The following is a 13,989-nucleotide window of genomic DNA, read 5'->3' as shown; positions in this document are numbered from 1 at the left end:
CCCAAGTCACCTAGTCACTTCTTGAATACTTTTCTGCTTAGAAATTTCTTCCTCCAGATACCCTAACTCATCTTTCTCAAGTTCAAAGTTCCACAAATCTCAAGGGCAGGTGCAAAATGCCACCAATCTCTTTGCCAAAACATAACAAGAGTCACCTTTGCTCCAGTTCCCAACAAGTTCCTTATCTCCATCTGAGACCACCTCAGCCTGGATCTTCTTGTTCATATCACTTAGTATTTTTGTCAAAGCCATTCAACACATCTGTAGGAGGTTCCAAACTTTCCCACATCTTCTTGTCTTCTGAGCCTTCCAAACTGTTCCAAACTCTGCCTGTTACCCAGTTCCAAAGTCGCTTCCACATTTTTGGTTATCTTTTCAGCAAAACTCCACTCTGCTGGTACCAATTTACTGTATTAGTCCATTTGCAAGTTGCTGATAAAGACATACCCAAAACTAGAAAGAAAAAGAAGTGTAATTGGACTTACAATTCCACGTGGCTGGGGAGGCCTCAGAATCATGGTGGGAGGCAAAAGACACTTCTTACATGGTGGCGGCAAGAGAAAATGAGGAGGAAACAAAATCGGAAACCCCGGATAAACCCATCAGCGCTTGTGAGACTTAGTCGCTATTGTGAGAATAGCATGGGAAAGACTGGCCCCCTTGATTCTATTACTTCCCCCTGGGTCCCTCCCACAACATGTGGGAATTCTGGAAGATACAATTCAAGTTGAGATTTGGGTGGGGACACAACCAAGCCATATCAAATCACATCAGGTATTAATCACCTCAAGCATTTATTGTTTCCTTGTGTTACAAACAATCCAGTTATGCTCTTTTAAATGTACAATAAATTATTGTTGACTGTAGTCACCCTGTGTGCTATCAAATACTAGATCTTATTCATTCTAAGTATAATTTTCTACCCATTAACCACCCCTACTTTCCTTCCTCCTCCACTACCCTTCCTAGCCTCTGGTAACTATTCTATTGCTCTTTATCTCCATGAGTTCAATTGTTTTAATTTTTAGCTCCCAGAAATTAGTGAGAACATGTGAAGTTTGCCTTTCCGTGCCTGGCTTATTTCACTTAATGACTTCCAGTTCCACCCATGATGTCACACATGCCAGAATCTCATTCTTTTTCATGGCTGAATAGTACTCCAATGTGTATATGTACCACATTTTCTTTTTTTCTTTTTTTCTTTTTTTGAGATGGAGTCTTGCTCTGTTGCCCAGGCCAGAGTGCAGTGGTGCCATTTCAGCTCACGGCGAGCTCTGCCTTCCGGTTCATGCCATTCTCCTGCCTCACCCTCCCAAGTAGCTGGGACTACAGGTGCCCGCCACCACGCCCGCCCAATTTTTTTCGTATTTTAGTAGAGATGGGGTTTCACCGTGTTAGCCAGGATGGTCTCAGTCTCCTGACCTCGTGATCCACCCACCTCGGCCTCCCAAAGTGCTGGGATTACAGGCGTGAGCCACCGCACCTAGCCAATATGTACGACATTTTCTTTATCGATTCATCTTTTGATGAACACTTAGGCTGCTTCTGAATCTTGGCTATTGTGAATAGTGCCGCAATAAACATCAGAGTGCAGATATCTCTTCCATATGCTGATTTCCTTTCTTTTTGGAATATACCTAGCAATATGATTGCTGGATCATAGGGTAGTTCTGATTCTAGATTTTTGAGGAGCCTCCAAACTGTTCTCCACAGTGGCTTACTATTTTACGTTTCCACCGACAATGTACAAGGGTCTCTTTTTTTCACATCCTTGCCATCATTTGTTATTACCTCTCTTCGGGATAAAAGCCATTTTAATTGGGGTGAGATGACATCGTATTGTTGTCTTTTCACTTCTCTGATGATGTTGAGCACCTTTTCATATGTCTGATTTTCATTTATATGTCTTTTTTTGAGAAACGTCTATTCAGATATTTTGCCCATTTTAAATTTGAATTATTCAATTTTTTTCCTATTGAGGTATTTGAGCTCCCTATATATTGTTTATTAATCCCTTGTCAGATGGATCATTTGCAAATATTTTCTCCCATTTGGTGGGTTGTCTCTTCACTTTGTTGACTGTGATTGTTTCTTTTGCTATACAGAAGTTTTTTGTGATTGTTGTTGTTGTTGTTTCTGAGACAGGGATTTGCTCTGTTTCTCAGGCTGGAATGCAGTGGTGCAATCTTGACTCACTGCATCCTTGACCTCCCAGGCTCAAGTGATTCTCCCACCTCAGCCTCCCAAGTAGCTGGGACTACAGGTGCATACCACCACACCTGGCTAATTTTTTTGTGTTTTTTGTAGAGATGGGATTTTGCCATGTTGCCCAGGTTTGTCTTGAACTCCTGGGCTCAGCCTCCGAAAGTGCTGGGAACACAGGCATGAGCTACTGTGCCTGGCCTATTCTTCCCTCTCCTTTGCTCCAGCAGCCGGAGTCTCTCCTCAGAGCCACCACAGGTAGAAATGTGTTGGGTCACACCTGAAGCCAGTACTGCTTTAAGTCTTACCCAAGGCCCATACAAGTACTGCCTGGCTACCCCTGCTGATCACTCAGGGCCCAGGGTTCAGAAGGTGATGAATTCTGCCAGGACTGGGTCCTTCTCTTCAAGGCAGTAGGTTCCCTTCTGGCCCAGGGTGTATCTAGAAGTGTCCAGGAGCTAGGGCCTGGAATAGAGGCCTCGGGACTCTGCCTGGTGCCCTATTATCCTGTTGCTGAGCTTGCATCCAAGTTGCAAAATAAAGTCCTCTTTACTTTCCCCCTTTCCTCTCAAGTAGAAGGAAGTAATCTCTCCCTGAGCTGCTAGCTGTACTGCCTGGGGTCAGGAGAGTGGTGGCACAAGTATTCCCTTCGCCACCCCAGCTAGTGTCTCACTAGGTCATGAGCACTCCAAATCCGCTGGCTCCAAGTCCACCTAACACCAAGACTCACACGGGAATTGCAGTCCTTGTGACCCTGACTACCTTTCAAGTTTCTTTAGGACGCCGGAACATCTTAGCCCACGGTGGCAGGGCTTGCCGGAACTCAGGTTCTGGCAATTGGAATGGACAATTCGACTCTGGTTAAGGCTGATCTAAATGCTCCCTCCATGGTCACTGGCTGAATTCTGCTCCATATTGCTTTCTGCTAATGACAGGGCAGCATTGAGTTCCAATGCAAAGTCCCACAATCACCATGCTCTCCCTCTCCCAAGCTTACAGATTCTCTCTCTGTGGCATGTGGCCTCTGTGAGAGGATGGGAAAGTGGTGGCATAGGCAATTCAAGGCTGCTTTCCCACCCTCTTTCATGCCTCTTTACTTAATATAAGACCAGGTACTGTGATTGTACAGCTGATGTTTGGTTCTTATGCTTTTTTTTTTTTTTTTTTTTTTTTTTTTGACACAGTCTCGCTCTATAGCCCAGGCTGGAGGGCAGTGGCACAATCTCGGCTCACTGCAACCTCCACCTCCCAGGTTCAAGTAATTCTCCTGCCTCAGCTTCTGGAGTAGCTGGGACTACAGGTGCATGCCACCATGTCTGGCTAATTTTTGTATTTTTTAGTAGAGACGGGGTTTCACCATATTGGCCAGGCTTGTCTTGAACTCCTGACTTCATGATCTGCCTGCCTCAGCCTCCTAAAGTGCTGGGATTACAGGTGTGAGCCACCGCACCCGGCCTAAGTTACTTTTTTGTGTGGATAGGTGTTCAATTTGGTGTTCTTGTTGGGGGGCCAATCACTCGAGGGTTCTATTTGGCCATCTTGCTCCACCTCCTTCTGTATCACTTTTGACCATGGTTTTATCTATATGGCAGGTAAAAGATCCAAAAGGCTTATAGAAACTCAGGGAGACAGACAGTAAATGAAAGGAAAGAATAAAATAACTTCTGCTTACATTTGAAATTATTAAGTTCTTTTCAATAAAATTTCATGCTATAGTAAATGAACTGGATGTAATTTTTTGGAATAGGAATGAATTCACAAATTTTTCCTTGTAAATAGAAATGTTTTCAGACTAAGGTCATTTATCCTAAAAATTGCCCTTTTTGAGCTTGCTTTATTAAAAACTGCAAATGTAAAACATGTATATCTAAAGGTCAGGTGTGGTGACTCATGCCTGTAATCCCAGCACTATGGGAGGCCGAAATGGGAGGATCACTTAATGCCAGAAGTTCAAGACCAGCCTGGTCAACATAGCAAGACTCCATCTCTATTTTTTTAAATGCATATCTAAAAAGGCAATTTTCACATCGCAAGAACGGAAGCATTTCTGAGGCTGGGCACAGTGGCTCATACCTGTAATCCCAGCACTTTGGAAGGCCAAAGCATGCAGATCACGTGAGGTCTAGAATTTGAGACCAGCCTGACTAACATGGTGAAACCTCATCTCTACCAAAAATTCAAAAATTAGCCAGGCGTGGTGGCACACACCTGTATTTCGAGCTACTCAGGCGGCTGAGGCAGGAGAATCGATTGAACCTGGTAGGCAGAGGTTGCAGTGAGCCAAGATCACGCCACTGCACTTCAACCTGGGTGACAGAGCGAGACTCTGTTTTAAAAAAAAAAAAAAAAGGCTGGGCACAGTGGCTCACATCTGTAATCCCAGCCCTTTGGGAGGCCAAGGCGGGCAGATCACGAGGTCAGGAGATCAAGACCATCCTGGCTAACACAGTGAAACCCTATCTCTAATAAAAATACAAAAAAAGTAGCCGGGCTTGGTGGCAGGCCCCTGTAGTCTGAGCTACTCAGGACGCTGAGGCAGGAGAATGGCGTGAACCCGGGAGGCAGAGCTTGCAGTGAGTGGAGATCGCGCCACTGCACTCTAGCGTGGGTGATAGAGCCACACCCCATCTAAAAGAGGCTGGGCACCGTGGCTCATGCCTGTAATGCCAGTTCCTTGGGAAGCTGAGGTGAGTGGATCAGGAAGTCAAGAGATGGAGATCATCCTGGCCAACGCGGTGAAACTAAAAATACAAAATTAGCTGGGCGTGGTGGCACCTGCCTGTAATCCCAGCTACTTGAGAGGCTGAGGCAAGAGAATCGTTTGAACCCAGGAAGCAGAGGTTGCAGTGAGCTGAGATCACACCACTGCACTCCAGCCTGGGCAACAAGAGTGAAACTCTGTCTCAAAAAAAAAAAAAAAAAAGAAATTGAAGCATTTCTCATAACCAGAATACCACAGTCATACCTAATAATTTCCTAATATGAGCTGACAGCATAACACTGGAATCTCATAAATTATATAAACAATTTAAAAAATATTTTGTAGAGACAAATATTAGTATAGAGACAAATATAGTCAGAACAAAGAAGGTTCTGACTATATTGCTCAGGCTGGTCTTGAAGTCTTGGCCTCAAGGGATTCTGCTGCGTTGGCCTTCCATTGCATATGGAAATGCAAAGTGGAAATGTACGCCATTTATCCATTTAACATAAAAGACAACATAACCTTAAAAATATGTGTAACATTCCCTATCCTCGGCTCTGTCTGCACCCAGAATGAAGAATGAGTCCTAGATTGCCAAAATAACTTTTAACTCTAAATTGTTGAAACTTACAAACTGCAGCATTGCTTTTTTTTTTTTTTTTTTTTTTTTGAGACAATTTCACTCTTGTTGCCGAGGCTGGAGTGCAATGGCGTGATCACAGCTCATCGCAACCTCCACCTCCCGGGTTCAAGCGATTCTCCTGCCTCAGCCTCCTGAATAGTGGGGATTACAGGCATGCGCCACCACGCCTGGCTAATTTTGTATTTTTAGTAGAGGCAGGGTTTCTCCATGATGGTCAGTGCAGGGAGCCGAAGGCCAGTGGGACATGACCAACTTGGCATTCCACTGGAGGCCATATGATCAAACAGCAAACTGTTTATCATGAATGCAGGATGTGGGCAAACTCACACTGCCCTGCCACCAAAAGATTTGCTGAGGGACATCACTCCCTGGCTCCGGGCTCCTTGAAGTTACCTGCTTGAGAGATCTAGCACCTATTGTCCAAACGATGTAGTCTTGCAAGCCTGCTATGAACTAAATTGCCAACTGACAATTACCTGACAATCACCCCCGCTTTTCTCGACAATCACCCCCTCTGCTTTTCTCACTGTCTCTTTTGCCTAATACATATGGAGGGCTGTGTAAGGCTCAGGGCCCTTGTCCACTAGAGGCAAGATGCCCCTCCCCCAACCCCAACCCCTTCTCGCAAATATACTCTTTTGTCTCGTCTTTTATTCCTGCGTTCGCCCCGTTTGTTCAGTCCCCCTAGGTCCGGGCGGGTTACATAGTGGCACCCCGAACAGCGACAGGATTGGGAGCTCTATAAGTGGCACTCGGACAGGCGACAGTCCGAACACGGGACTACAAGGACGTGAACAAAGAAGGTCTGCTGGAGCAGAGGAACTGAAATTGACAAGACACACGGGGACCCCGGGAGGAGTCTGCCGGTCAGTGCCCTAAAGAGGTACTGGGGGCCGGGTGCGGTGGCTCACGCCTGTAATCCCAGCACTTTGGGAGGCCGAGGCGGGCGGATCACAAGGTCAGGAGATCGAGACCACGGTGAAACCCCGTCTCTACTAAAAATACAAAAAATTAGCCGGGCGCGGTGGCGGGCGCCTGTAGTCCCAGCTACTCAGGAGGCTGAGGCAGGAGAATGGCGTAAACCCAGGAGGCGGAGCTTGCAGTGAGCCGAGATCAGGCCACTGCACTCCAGCCTGGGCGACAGAGCGAGACTCCGTCTCAAAAAACAAAAAACAAAAAAACAAAAAAAAAAAAGAGGTACTGGGAGCAGAGCTTTAAAGAAGTACTGGAAATGGGAAGTTTTCTTTTTCTTTTTTTTTTTTTGAGACAGAGTCTCGCTGTGTGGCCCAGGCTGGAGTGCAGTGGCCGGATCTCAGCTCACTGCAAGCTCCGCCTCCCGGGTTCACGCCGTTCTCCTGCCTCAGCCTCCCGAGTAGCTGGGACTACAGGCACCCGCCACCTCGTCCGGCTAGTTTTTTTGTATTTTTTAGTAGAGACGGGGTTTCACCGTGTTAGCCAGGATGGTCTCGATCTCCTGACCTCGTGATCCACCCGTTTCGGTCTCCCAAAGTGCTGGGATTACAGGCTTGAGCCACGGCGCCCGGCTGGGAAGTTTTCTGAATCAGGGTAACAAGGGGAAGAATTTGTCTACCGAAGAAAAACATTATGTGTACTTGTTTAAAGTTCTGTTGAGACAGTCTGGAGCTCAGGTTAATTCTCAGGCACTAACTAACCTCCTGCAGAAGCCACAAATGGTTATTAAGGCATAACCCATGGTTTCCACAGGCAGGCACTCTTGTGGAAAATTAGGACACAGCAGGAGAAGGGTTAAAACAGGCTCATCGGCCGGGCCTGGTGGCTCAAGCCTGTAATCCCAGCACTTTGGGAGGCCCAGACGGGCGGATCACAAGGTCAGGAGATCGAGACCATCCTCGCTAACACGGTGAAACCCCGTCTCTACTAAAAAATGCAAAAAAACTAGCCGGGCGGGTTGGCGGGCGCCTGTAGTCCCAGCTACTCGGGAGGCTGAGGTAGGAGAATGGTGTAAACCCGGGAGGCGGAGCTTGCAGTGAGCTGAGATCCGGCCACTGCACCCCAGCCTGGGCAACAGAGCAAGACTCCGTCTCAAAAAAAAAAAAAAAAAAAAAAACAGGCTCATCATAAAGGTTTTAAAGTTGATTCTTCAGTTTTCTCCACTTGGAGTTTAGTTCATACTGTACTTCTGCCATTATCTCCTTATTATTCTGCGGGACAGCAGGCTGGGTCTAAATATCTCAAAGCATCTGTTGTCCCACCCACAGCTCCAATGGAAAATAAAAACCAGGTGAGGGAGGATAAAAAGTGGCCTCTGTCGCCTCCTCCAATTGCAGAAACATCTGTACCGCCTCCTTTGGTGGCAGAAATAGAGACCTCAATACAAAGAATTTTACTCTGTGCTGCCATAGCTTGCAGTGAGCGGAGATCGCGCCAAGGACGCCCTTAGGACCTTGTGCTTTTCCTATTTCTGTAAGGCCCGATTCAAATAATCCACAGCAGTTTATTCATGAACACACCCCACTAGAATTTAAGTTGATGAAGGAATTAAAAACTAGTGTGGTCAGTAACGGGGTCCAAAGCCCATGGTTCCCGGAAGAAGGAACGTTAGACTTAGACCTCTGGGAACCAGTGGGGAGAAATCTTAAACAACATCAGGTGCAAAGTCATCAGGTCCCAGTAAAATCCTTAATGTTATGGGTTTTAATTAGGGCAGCCCTGGCTCACACAGAAGAGACCAAAAAAAGGAAGGGGGAGAAAATGTCACCTGCCTTATCACCCTCTCTTCCCTCAGCCTCAATATCACTGGGCCAAAATAACAAAGAGGAAACAGAGGTCTTACCTAAGGCTCCTCTTCCAATAGATAGGAAAAAAGGACAGAGAATACGCTACAGCTATCAGTCCCTGTCTTAGGCAGGCAGCATTAGGGGAGCTCTTAACCTGCTCAGTAATGCAAAATCGGCAAGGCAAGCAGGTGTTATGTTTATAAAAAGATAAGAAAAAACGCGTTAGAAGCCGAAACAGCGCAACCAAGCAGGCGGTGGGCGGAAGAAAAGGCTCAGCGGCAGAAAAGCTCCCGGCGACCAAGCCGACAAGGTCCGCCCAGGCAGGCAGCATAGGCCCCGGCAAAGGAGGGAGGGAGCCGCGTAGATACGTGCAAAGCCTACCCAAGTACAATGCGGCTGCCGCCCAGGACCTGCACCGCCGCCCTCTGGCTCTGTGGGCAGCCTGTAGCAAAATTTCATATGTTACGTACGTCCCAGACTATGATTCTCTGCTAAGATTTAAGTAAGAATTTGAAAAACCTCTTCTAATAATGGCCACTGTTAGCTCTCTCCGACCCCTGAGGTAGCTTTCCAAATTCAATTTAAGTAAAACAGTAACCTCTGAAGGGAAAGAGATTCGAGGTCCCAGGAGTTAGTTAAAGAGTAATTAAAAGCTAGTCATGTAAAACCACACATTACCCTTTAAAGGAGAACTTTAAACCTAATTAAATGATATTTGTTAAGTTAGAAGGTAAAAATGTTGTGTCCTTCTCAGAAAGTGAAGAAAAGTTGTAAGTGTAGTGAAAACATGCATGAATGACTGTCTTAACCCACTGATTACAGATAATCTGTGATGTGTACTTGCCAAAAGAGTCCTAAATTGAGTTCCCCAGCCAGTGAGTCACTGTTTTCAAGACTGCCAGATTAAAGTCCATAAACTTGGTCAGCCCGAAAACTCAATTACAAGATTTAAGCCTGTGGTTTTAAGCACATGGTTAATCATTTAAGTCTCTGCTTCTAGAGATGCATTCAGATTTTCTTTTTAAACTTATTATTTCAGCTAGCAATCTTAATGATTAATGCAGTCAAATGCTAAGTTATGACCCTGATATCATCAGGATTCCTTTCAGTAAAAGGCAATTCGAAGCGGTATTGCACTCCCCCATACCTAATGCTTTAACACTGTTTACTGATGGGTCTAGTAAACATGGAAAAGCAGCAGGCTAGTAGAGACCACATAATTCAATCACTCAATGTGAGTTTACTAGCACTCAAAGAGCTAAGGTTACTCTGTTTGTTTATTTATTTATTTATTTAAGACAGAGTCTCGCTCTGTCGCCCAGGCTGGAGTGCAGTGGTGCGATCTGGGATCACTACAAGCTCCACCTCCCGGGTTCACGTCATTCTCCTGCCTCAGCCTCCCGAGTAGCTGGGACTACAGGCGCCCGCCACCATGCCTGGCTAATTTTTTGTATTTTTAGTAGAGACAGGGGTTTCACCATGTTAGCCAGGATGGTCTCGATCTCCTGACCTCGTGATCCGTCCTCCTCGGCCTCCCAAAGTGCTGGGATTACAGGCATGAGCCACCATGCCAGCCTATCAGGTTACTCTGTTTATTTATTAAAGAACTTTTACAACCTTAAGCTCGCTCTGGACTTTGCAGCCTTCTGTTGCAAATATAGCCATCAATTTATTGGGTCGAGACTTACAGCATGGGATAGGAGACTTACAAATGAAAACTTTGATAACCCAGGATTTAAAATGTTGAAGAACATGGGATATCAGAGTGAAAAAGGTTTAGGGAAATTTCTACAATGAAATCCTAACCCAATATCAGTAACTGGAAAAACAGATAGAAAAGGGCTAGGACACCAGGATTCCTGACAGGGGTCATTGATATTTGATATTTCTCCTTCGCCCACTGCCTTACCATTAGAATGGCTCAGTGACAAACCTGTGTGGGTGGATCAATGGCCCCTAACACAAAAGAAGCTAGATCAACTTCCTTTGTTGGTAAAAGAGCAATTGAACGCAGGACATGTAGAAAAGTCAGCCCCTGGAATTCTCCAGTATTTGTTATTCCAAAAAGGTCCCAAAATAGTAATGACCTCTGGGGTTTCAGCTCAACACTCAGAGCTAACTGCAGTCATTCAGGTTTTACAGCTCACAGCTTCAGATCCTGTCAACATTGTCTGTGATTCAGCTTATGTTGTACATGTAGCCAGTCGCATAGAAACTGCTACAGTTAAAAGTACACTAGACCCAGAACTGCTTAATTTATTTCACTTATTCTCATATGCTGCATGCTACATGCCAAACAGGTGACACAGCTGGTCATGTACGGTGACACTGTCTGTCATCATTTGCTCATATGGGAATACCTAAACAATTAAAAACAATGGACCCGCTTATACTAGTCATGCTTTTCAAAATTTCTTACAGCTTTGGGCTATAACCCATAAAACAGAAATTCCTTATAATCCTAGAGAACAAGGCATTATAGAGCAGGCACATCAAACACTACAACGCATGTTGAAAAAAACAAAAAGGGGGTATAGGAGGCCAACTACCATCTCAATCAAAACTACATTTAGTCTTATTTAAATTTTCTGACTCCTGGTACGGAAGGTAAGACTCCAGCAGAAAGACATTGGCAAGTGTTAGAGGAAAAGAGGAAAGTTCTTCCAAAAGTGTTATGGAAATCCCCAGAAGGAGGACAATGGAAAAGTCCGGTGGATTTATTGACGTGGGGAAGAGGGTATGCTTGTGTTTCTACAGGAGATGGACAAACCGTGTGGGTGCCCTCAAGGTGCGTGTGACCATGGAACAGGAGACTGGAGGAACCCACGGTGGCCAGTCATGAGCCTGGTCCCTTCAGTACCAGCCACGAGCCAGCTGGGCCTGAGTGCAAACACAGAGAGAAGGCCTAACAGAATCATGACACAGTTCTAATGCTGTTTTCTGTAAAATCGAATGGACCGCCAATTGGATAATGAGAGCTGCCCAGCCTGACCTTACATTCTTTCAATTAATACATAAACAAAAAGGGGGATATGCAGGGAGCCGAAGGCCCGTGGGACATGACCAACTTGGCATTCCGCTGGAGTCTATATGATCAAATGGCAAACTGTTTATCATGAATGCAGGATGTGGGCAAGCTCACACTGCCCTGCCACCAAAAGGTTTGCTGAGGGACATCACTCCCTGGCACCCGGCTCCTTGAAGTTATCTACTTGAGAAATCTAGCACCTATTGTGCAAAGGATGCAGTCCGCAAGACTGCTGTGAACCCCAACTGACAATTACCTGCTTTTCTCACTATCTCTTTTGCCTAATAAATACGGAGGGCTGTGTAAAGCTTGGGGCCCTTGTCCACTAGAGGCAAAGTGCCCCTTGACCCCTTCTTCCAAATATACTCTTTTGTGTCTTTATTCCTGCATTCACCCCACTTTGTTCAGTGCAGTAGGTCCAAGGCAGGTCAGGCTGGTCTTGAACTCCTGACCTCAGGTGATCTGCCCACTTCAGCCTCCCAAAGTGCTGGGATTAGAGGCATGAGCCACTGCACCCGGCCAGCATTGCTTTTCTAATCAGATGAAGAATAGTGTATGCTGTCAACAGAGCATCAGGACTCAAACAGAAAGCTACATCACTGCCTTCCAAAAGTGGTGGCCTTCTGGTTTATGAGCAATCTTTGAGCCTGTGCTACGATGTCCTCTCTGGGGTGTTTGTGAAGCATCAAGATACTCCCACAGTCAAGGCCAATAATCAGGCTCAGCTGTGTCCTGTTCATCTCCCTCACCCTGTGCTTCCAATGTCCTCTACCTTCGCCGGCCATCCCAACACAGCACCTGCATCCTGGGCAAAATCACATTTGGAGTCACGTTGACGGTGGGGTTTCTACTCTGTGGCCCACACTATCACTGTGGGTGTTGCCTTCAAGGGAGAAGGAGAAGGAGGTTGGATTCAGTAGCACCTAACTCTGTATTACCCTCTCTAATCCAAATGACTGTAGAATCTGACAGGCAATGACTCCACCCTTCACTCATGTGAATACATTATCTGGAGCTGAATATGTCATCGCCACGTACAGTCATGGTTTGGTCACTGATTGCTACTCCATCCTGTGACACCTGGGCTTTTGACTCTGAGAAGTTTCAACAAGGATTTTCTCAACAAGTGCTTGCTGGACACCTTCCATGAAGTGATTGGACTGTTCCGTGGAAGTGTACAGACAAAAAGCTGACTTTTGCATGTTGCTTTTTAATCTATTGTGCCGGCACAAGAGGCCTATTGATAAATTAGAAGCAAAGGCATATATGCCAGGAACAGTGGCTCACACCTGTAATCCATTCCAGCACTTTAGGAGGCTGAGGCGGGCAGATCACCTAAAGTCAGGAGTTTGAGATCAGCCTGGCCAACATGGTGAAACCCTGTCTGTACTAAAAATACGAAAAAACTTAGCCAGGTGTGGCAGTGGGCACCTGTAATCCCAGCTACTCGGGAGGCTGAGGCAGGAGAATCACTTGATCCCTGGAGGTGGAGGTTGCAGTCAGTTGAGATTGCGTCACTTCACTCCAGCCTGGGTGGTAAGAGTGAAACTCCGTCTAAAAAAACAAAAACAAAACAAAAAAAGCATATTATCTGAGCAAAAAAGGCTTGGTTGGAATATTGATGCTGACTTTGTTCCTTCCTAGGCTTGCATTCAGATAATTTGCATAAATATATTAGTCTCATTGGACTCATACAGGAGCTTTTTAAAAGTATTGTACATCTTGCTAAGAAGTAAATTTACATATTTTAACTGAGATATATAATGGAAAACAGCGTCCAGTACATCACAGGAACTACTTCAGTGTTCACAGAATAAGTAAGGCAAAACAGGTCCACAAGTCCAGGAGCCAGCCTCCCCTCACTACAAGGCCAAGTCTTGCACTGTTGGAGACAAACACGTCAGACACCGGCAATGTGAGACCATGTTCCTTGGTGGCTATGATGAATCAAGACAAAAAAAGGGCATTCTGTAACCATGTCTTTAAAACTGGTGAAAGAGAGCATGTTCCAAATCGTAAACATGACAAAAATTCCCCTCTTCTCACTAATATGACTGAGTGGTATTTCTCATGAGTTACGTTTACCTCCACTCCATTCCTTTTCCTTCTGGATGAGAATAATTATGATGACCAAGTTTAGAATTAAGTTTACCTCATCACTGCATCAAATACAGAGAATCATCTTGCTTCCTTGAATAGAAATCAATCGACCTGGCCGGGTGCGGTGGCTCATGCCTGTAATCCCAGCACTTTGGGAGGCCGAGGCAGGCAGATCACAAGGTCAGGAGTTCGAGACCAGCCTGACCAACATGGTGAAACCCCGTCACAACTAAAAATACAAAAATTAGCCGGGCGTGCTGGTGTGCACCTGAAATCCCAGCTACTCAGGAGGCTGAGGCAGGAGAACTGCTTGAACCTGGGAGGTGGAGGTTGCAGTGAGTTGAGATTGTGCCACTGCACTCCAGCCTGGGCGACAGAGCAAGACTCCTTATCAAAAAAAAAAGAAAGAGGCCGGGCGCGGTGGCTCAAGCCTGTAATCCCAGCACTTTGGGAGGCCGAGACGGGCGGATCACGAGGTCAGGAGATCGAGACCATCCTGGCGAACACGGTGAAACCCCGTCTCTACTAAAAAATACAAAAAAATAGCCGGGCG

General features: G+C 45.9%; 1 protein-coding gene and 1 long non-coding RNA gene across 4 annotated transcripts in view; one reads left to right on the top strand and one right to left on the bottom strand.

Moving 5' to 3' along the window:
• Positions 1 to 5,552: 5,552 nt before the first annotated feature.
• Positions 5,553 to 8,270, top strand: LOC135968490 (uncharacterized). The gene is made up of 3 exons (XR_010583354.2): positions 5,553 to 6,432; positions 6,747 to 7,325; positions 7,642 to 8,270. It is a non-coding gene; the product is annotated as an uncharacterized lncRNA (long non-coding RNA).
• Positions 8,271 to 10,541: 2,271 nt separating this feature from the next.
• Positions 10,542 to 13,989, bottom strand: part of ZNF627 (zinc finger protein 627) — a 29,591-nt gene continuing 26,143 nt past the window's right edge. Inside the window, exons 5-6 of one of the 3 annotated variants that reach the window (XR_010583349.2) lie at positions 13,079 to 13,273; positions 10,542 to 12,890 (exon numbers count right to left, since the gene is read on the bottom strand). The gene's annotated coding sequence lies outside the window, so the exon portion shown is untranslated. Of the gene's footprint in view, positions 13,274 to 13,989 lie in introns of all 3 variants that reach the window. The other 2 variants (XR_012428421.1, XM_065535497.2) reach the window with 2 other exon arrangements.

The sequence above is a fragment of the Macaca fascicularis genome, chromosome 19 (genome assembly GCF_037993035.2).
Source record: "Macaca fascicularis isolate 582-1 chromosome 19, T2T-MFA8v1.1".
NCBI lineage: Eukaryota > Metazoa > Chordata > Mammalia > Primates > Cercopithecidae > Macaca > Macaca fascicularis.
This window is presented reverse-complemented; position numbering and strand designations above follow the sequence as displayed.